The sequence below is a fragment of the Eurypyga helias genome, unplaced genomic scaffold (genome assembly GCF_000690775.1).
Source record: "Eurypyga helias isolate BGI_N326 unplaced genomic scaffold, ASM69077v1 scaffold1044, whole genome shotgun sequence".
Classification (NCBI taxonomy): Eukaryota; Metazoa; Chordata; class Aves; order Eurypygiformes; family Eurypygidae; genus Eurypyga; species Eurypyga helias.
Window position 1 is genome coordinate 25,027 of NW_010248032.1, and position 7,792 is coordinate 32,818.

The following is a 7,792-nucleotide window of genomic DNA, read 5'->3' on the forward strand; positions in this document are numbered from 1 at the left end:
TTTTACAGTTTTTCCATAAACATGTGTTCAGTAAAAGCAAAATATTAATTCAACTAAAATGGAACGGATTTTATTTTCCTCAAGCCTCGTTGGTGGTGTAATCATACCTGTAGCATATTGTACTCTATAGGCTGTTGCTTACTGGTATTGTTTCAGACAGTATTACTAAGATGCATGATCTGTCTTTCAAAAGCCTGTTGAGAACTTTTAACTTGCTGACGTGAAATGGCAAGAGTGGGGGGAGTTGACTGTACTCCAGGGGAGAAACTTGTTCTCTGGCCTTTCAGATGACTTGTAACCGCATTGGAAATTCTTCTGTCTAAAGATGTCTGTAGAAGATTATGTGGATTTCTTGTAGAATTTGTTTTAAATGTGTTCTGAAGCTTTCGGTTCCGTTTAGGAGCTTTCTAGGACATTGATGCTTTAAGCTTCCCTTTTATACTTAGTTCTAGGCTGGCATGGATTTGGTTAAGGAAAAGGCTGTCTTGGTGTCATGAGTTTAAGATACAGACACACGTTTTATTGTGTCTAGAAATGAAGTTGGGAAGAGAGATATTTCTGAACTATGCATTTAATGCATAAATTACAGATAATGGAGCAGGTCTTACTAAAAGGTGTTGTGATGGGGAAGGTATTTGTGCAATTTCCACCTGCAAGCAAAGTTCTAACTGCATGTGGAAATGCTAAGGTTGTTCTGCTTAACCTTGTTGTCTATTTTTAAGCGTGTTCGGTAAATGGGAAGCTTAGGCTCTGATGTGCTGTCTTTTTAGCTGTGTCTGGTTTTATTCTGAAACTCACTCCTAGTGTTGGAAGCTTTTTTTTCAGTTTGTGGTATCTTGTGCTGGCTTTTCAAAGGGCTGGATTTGGAAGAGAGGTGAAGTCAGTGGATGACCTTAACTCTAGTTAGCAGAGATGTCCAGTGTATGAGACTTTATACCCATTCTGGGTAACCGTGGCATTTACAATGGGTTGTATTTGCCAGGCAGCAAACAAATTGCTTGTAGTATTGAAAGAACCTATACTAGAGGCTTTCCACTGGCCAACTGGATGTTTTTTAGGTGGACTCGATTGTAATATATGAGGGATGGAACACAGGCTCTGATTTCTCAGCCAGCAACAGGAAATGCCACTGAATAATGGCTATAGAGAGAATTTTACTAGTCAGATTTTGTTATAAAATCTTTTAAATTTAGGCGAGTATTACCAGTAGTGAACTTATAGCCATTGTGAATGCAGAGAAACACTTGGAAGTTTTTCTGAGCATTATGGCACAGTATTGAGTCCTTAGTGCATCTCTACAGACATACTGCTATAAAAAGAGAAACTTGGAAGTAAGCTTTCTTGGAATGCTTTTAATGAGTTAGATGCAAGAACATCTGCTTTCACCTTCAGTTGGGTAAGGTTTAGGTCTGGGTCCTTGCTTCACAAGGGCATGCATTGGAGAAAAGACCAACCTGAAATGACGTTTTCATGAGAGGCTGCTACAAGTCATCTGGAGTACTAAAGACAACCAGGTTTTTGCTTCAGAGGAAAACACGGTATTTGTCAGAGTGAGTATGGTGGCTGTACCATGTATGGAGGTCAGCATGTCTTTTCTGGATTCCTTTGTGATTCTGAAATCGCTGTTTGAAAGTAATAGAATAATACTTTTGAGAAGTTGTGTTCATAGTGTAACAAAACAGCTAATTGAATGGCAATATATTTTTTTATCAAAAGGGTTAAATGAATGAGTGACAGATTTAGAAGCATTACAACCATGAATTCTTTAATTTAACAATTAAAATGTACTACTCCAGATTCATGTCTGTTTAAAGAAAAAAAAATGTCACTGAAGCCCTCAATTTATCTTTCTCGTGGAATGGGAGTGAAGAAAAAGTTTTCTTAGCTGTCTACTTTGTTTGGACACTTTCTTTTGTGGCTCAAGTGCTGTTTTGTGTGTTGGGACCAAACAGTTGTGTCAATAAAATTTTCAAGCAAGCATAACTCTTGTCCTTGTCTGAAGACCTGGAAATAACACTGTCCTAGAATCCTTAACTTGCTGTGTCACATGGAGTGTAATTATCCACCCAGAGAGCTCACATTTGGGGTCTAGTGAAGACAAGCACTGTCAATCCACAACCTGCTGCTCTGGAGAAGGAGGGTTTTCCCAGTTCTTGCAACTTGGCCATTATCAGATGTACTCAGTGTCTCCTACTGCTCTGCCTACACGTGATGCTGTGGGTTTGATTTAGAAGGAAACTGTACTATTTATCAGCATAAAGAGGTAAATGGAGAAGGGAGTGTGACTGACAGGTGGGAGTACAGTGTTCTTCTGGAGTTTGTCTCCCTTGGAGATGTTAAAGTTGATGTGGGTAACACATGTGTGAGTGTGTGATGAAGTTAACAAGCCACTTTCGAGCTAGGGCAGCCTTGTTTTCCAGCTTGCCAGAGATAGAAATTATCCAGGAACTAGAAGCCTGGCAAGCAAGTTACTTTGCATTTTCACCGGAGCGCCTTAAACCTTAGAACCCAACAAAATACTTGAAAAAAAATCATCTGACTGAATTGGGCTGTTCTGTTGTCTCACAGCTCCATGGACAGAAGTACAGAGCTAGATGAGCTGCTCCTGACTTTCTTTGTGGCCTTACTACATACTTTCACTTAGTGGAACCATTAAGTGGAACAGTTGGCAAGAGCAGCCACAGGTAAGCGTTTACATGACCTTGCAGAGTATTTGCTTCTTCAGTAAACAATTTTAAAGTAACTACCTGGATAACTTGTATAGCAGGAAACTCTTCGTAAATAGTATAATAAATACCACTCTAAAAAGAGGGGCAGGCAACTTAAACACTTCCTGTACCATCTTAAACAATACCTCAAACTCTGTAATGTCCATTCACAACTACCAAGAGAATGAAATTTGAATATTTGAAGTATCACAAAATGGTTTGGGTTGGAAGGGCCCTTAAGGCCCATCCAGTTCCACCCCCCCTGCCATGGGCAGGGACCCCTTCCACTAGACCAGGGTGCTCCAAGCCTCATCCAGCCTGCCCTTGGACACTTCCAGGGATGGGGCATCCACAGCTTCTCTGGGCAACCTGTCCCAGTGCCTCCCCCCCCTCTCCAGGAACAACTTCATCCTGTTATCCAATCTAAACCTCCCCCCTTTCAGTTTACCCCTGTTCCCCCTTGTCCTGTCACTACAAGCCCTTGTAAAAAGTCCCCCCCAGCTTCCTTGTAGCCCCTTCAGGCACTGGCAGGTGCTATAAGGTCTCCCCGGAGCCTTCTCTTCTCCAGGCTGAACAAGCCCAACTCTCTCAGCCTGTCCCCATGGCAGAGGGGCTCCAGCCCTCGGAGCGCCTTTGGTATCCATGAGCAAAATCCTTCCTATCGCCTGGTGTGTGATTACCTTCAAAAGGTGAGTTTGACTGTAACTGTTCTTTTGTTACCATACTGCAAACATTCCCACTTCTTTCATTCGTGTTTTATGTCAAAACATCTGTTGAAGTTAGTAAAGTTTAAGTCACGGTGAAAATAATTTGACTTTTTTTACTAAAATTAATGTGGTTTGTTTTGTCTGCCACAATGTAACAGGACAGAGTGCAGTTGCATGGTGAGCTATGGTTTAACTCCTATTTCTGTTAAAGAAATTAAAAAAAAAAAAGGTACCTCAAGGAGGGTGTAATGCTAGAGCAGGGCCTTGGGGGAGCGACTGGCTTAGCTGGTGCCTTGGGTGGGATGTGGAAGGATGCTGACGGAGACATGACTGCCGGAGGGCATAAGGCTGTTTCTTAAGCTTTGACGTTTCCGAACAGAGGAGCTGACAAAAGGTTTTCCTTTGCTCAAAGCAAAGCTTCTGGGTGTGAAGGAGTACAAAAGCAAGGGATCTTTCTGTAGAATAGGCTGAGGACTTCAGTTTTGACCACAACATACAGTTTGCTTTCTGTATTCTAGATGGTCTCGGGACGCTGGTTTGGAGAGAGGAGACCGCTGAGCGTCAAACATGCGGCCTTGCTTTGCTCAGGTGTTGGCTGGTAATCAGTGAGGCCTGCTTATCAGTCAGTGGAGCTAGCCCGCCCTTTTAACCTTCTCAGTTTCTTGCCTCTGGCACTTAAAACTGTTGGGCAGTTAACCTTTCTGCAGGTTGAATACTTAACCTCTCCTGTGCCTGTGGGAATGAGTTTGAAAACCTTGGCTGAGTGGTTTCTCATTCAAAGCTTGACCTTGACACCTGCTCGGCCTGTGTGGCCATAGGAAGTCAGATGCTGAGCTACTTTTGAAGTCAGCACGTTCTTCGTGTGTAGCACGGTGTCTTACAGCAGGTGGGTGCTAGGGAACAACCCAGATACCTGAGCTGTGTCAGATATTCTCCCATGATTTAGCTGGTACTTGTTCAGGCACAACATCTACTCTGCCAGCATGTGTGACTTTTCATGTAGTATTCCTGCTTGTATGGGCTGGTTAATGTTTAGTATTGCATAGGCAGAGAAAATAAGAAAAATATTGAAGTGGTGATTGAAGTAGCTTGTAGTGCTATACATATGCTGCAGGAGGAAGACAGATGTAAATAGAGTGTTTTTTTACAAGGCATTTCAGAGATGCCAGTTCAAGGTATTGTTTCTGAGCATTTTCCGTAGGATCACAGAATGGTTTGGGTTGGAAGGGACCTTAAGGTGACGCGGGAAACAAACCCTACAACTCACGGGGAGTTGTAAAGCAGGTGTGTTTATTACAGCGCCGGGTGCAAGGGGGATCGCTCTGCCTCACTCACACACCCTGGAGTCTCAAGGGACCCCCTTATATACTACAAAGCGTTGCATATGCATTATTCTTGGTTACATATTCATTGTATTTCTGAGAATAGGGAGGGATCATTACAATCAGTTTGGGGGAATCATCATCACGTTCTTCGCTGCGTCCCCACTGGCAGGTTATGATGTTCCAGCAGGTCACCCTCTTCGGGATCCTTTGTTTTGCCCAGCTTTGTACACCTCTGTCCTGTACTACGTGCTGAGCAACATCTCTTCAACTTTCCTCTTCCCTCTTATTTTCCTTTTCCACAGCTAACACTAGGGGGTCCTGTGGGACTGTCAATCCACAGTCTATCTGGTATTCGGGGTGGTTTCGGAGAGTAAAGAACATATCGGCATAGGAAACTTCATCCCACTTCCCTTCTCTCCTTAAAAGTAACATTAATTGCAGCAAAGCATTGTAATTCAGTGTTCCATCAAAGGGCCATTTTTCCTCATAGTCCAGTTTACACAAAGGCCACCACTGATTACAATACTTTATTAAAGTCCTTTTGTTGACACTCATGCCCGGCAGTCCTCCTATATCCTTCCAGTGAGCCAGAATACAGCCTAAAGGGCTATTTTTCACTATCCCGTCACTTTGTTCACCTCCTGTTTTGCCTTTCTAATGGTGTTCTCCTGGAACCCTCCCTGTCCATCTCTTTTCCTAGCTGAGGAGTACGGTCTGATTAAGTCGACAACTAATACCATACCCAAGGCAGGAGGTGTAGAGGGGTGCTCGCCCCACAGCGGATACACCTAAATTCAAGACAATTACTAAGATAAAACTCCTGCTTTCCGTCTGGCAAGGTAATCTGTTTGCAACACAACACTTCAAGCACTCAGCATCGACAAGCAGGCAACAGCGGTGACCGAGTGTCGAGGAACAACAGTGCCACTCCATCCCACGTCTCCTCCCGTAAAATGCTGGCAATTCTTACAACTACACGCTACGCTCCCTTCCCCCCCCTACTACTCAAACTTTACTGATTCTTAATACTTCCCGAATTTCCACAAAACGCTTGGTTAAGCTCGGCCAAGCAATCAATTCTCTCGAAATCAGACCAATTTCCACATTGTGAACACAGAAAATCCCCTGGAAATTTTACCCAAACGTTTTTCCTACAATTAAAACACTTGAAAACAAATACGGGTTGCACAAGTAATCCCTGTGTACAGGGCTCTGGAGATTAACAATGGGTTCAAGTAATACCGTTTTGCTGGCTTCCGTTTGCTTCGTTCGTCTCTGGCGAACAGCTTCACCCAACAGGCTGGAAGTGGCCTGAGACAAGGCCTGGTCACCGAGGTGTCCCTGGGGCTGAAGCTCTGTGCTGTTTCCGTTCACTTCGTCCGTCTCCGGCGAACAGCTTCACCCAACAGGCTGGAAGTGGCCTGAGACAAGGCCTGGTCACCGAGGTGTCCCTGGGGCTGAAGCTCTGTGCTGCGTGGGGTGGAGTTCTCATGGATCTTCCAGCTCCGAAATCCTGATAGCAGCTGTATTACCAGGTTCTCAGTGTCCGGGGCACGGTGTGTGTTTTGGTGGGTGGTGAAGGACAGCGGGAAGGCTGGGCTGGCTCCATCACCGACTCTTGAGCTGCTTGCCGGTGACGTCACGGGGGCTGCAGCGGTTTCTTCCAGACCACACTGTCGTCAGCATCACCCACCCTCAGTTTGGCTCTGGACTCTGCCATTGTCATCTAAGGACATGTATTTCTCATTCCGAACTTTCGTTTTAAAATAAGCAGTTGTCAGTCGAGGTAAGGATCGCCCTGATGCTTTCTTTAGCCCCTTTGATTTTGCTCATAAAGACGCCGCTGTCTCATGCTTTGGGCAGAGTGTGTTCAACAGCGCCTGTGGGAGTTGCAGTTCACTGGATAATCTTGTGTCCTGGTGGAATTTCTCCGTAGACCTGTGTTTGCTCAGTGTAAGTCGAGGGCTGTTAAGTCAGGTTTATTCTGTGCTGGTTACAGAAGGTACGATTACAGTGCCGCTGTTCCGGGTTGAGTGGCAAAGGAGCTTGTGCATTTATGGCGTTTTATTAGAGCAGCTTTGCCCAGTGAAACAAAGCTTGGTCATCGGGGGTTTTCTGGCCTGAAGGTGCACAAGCAGTAGCAATGGTGTGCGTGCAACAGCTTCAGTACTAGTAGTCACAAAGGGAAACTTTTTGCTGCATTTCAAATCAAATCACGTGTAGTCGGCTTCAGGTGCACATTCAGCGGAACTCTTAGAAGTTGTCTGTTAGGAAAACCAAGCACATACCTCCAGTCAGTGGGGTTTCTGATGGTTTTAAGTGAAGACAGAGTTACATGCATTGCTGCTGTCATCTGTAGCTCGTAGCGGTGCGTGAGCTCTCTGTTCTCGTAACTTGAAAATCCCGAACGGGAAGCTCTCTGTTCAGCCGTGTTACCTGCTGGAGTGAGACTCTAAAGCATGCTGAAGCAGGTTTGAAAGTCTAATCCTTTACAATGTCCAGCCTGTTACACCCACTGACTACTCTAGCTGGTCAGGTTTGTGTTTTCAGTACCAATTTAAACATCCTCTGGTGTCTTACCAGTTAGTTCAAACTTACATGAAGTATTACTGGAGAAAGCTGCCTCCAGCTAAGAAACTAAAAATGCTGCGGAGGACAGCAGCTGCTGTGTGAGGGACATGCTGCTGTTCGGCACTTCCTTACTCATCTCTGAGACTGCGAGCTGTGCCCAGGCTCTCTGCGTCCAGGTCTACACTGAGACGTCCTCAAGTTCCTGTGTGAAGTGGTGTATCCACATGGAGGGAAGAGCAGGCTTTGGACCTTAAAGTAATGATATGATATGATTGATCCTGTTCCAAAGCAGCCTGCTTGGCTGGGTCTTTCCAGGATTGATGGGATCATGTGGAACAAGATGCACCTTGACAGCAACGGTAGCATTCATGCTGGGGCAGAGTAGGACTCTGCACATTTGAGTAAGGTGGCTACTCTGGAAGAGTGGCGTGGGCTTTGAGCCGCCTGGGAATACATGTTGTGTCGGGAATAGGAGGGAGCT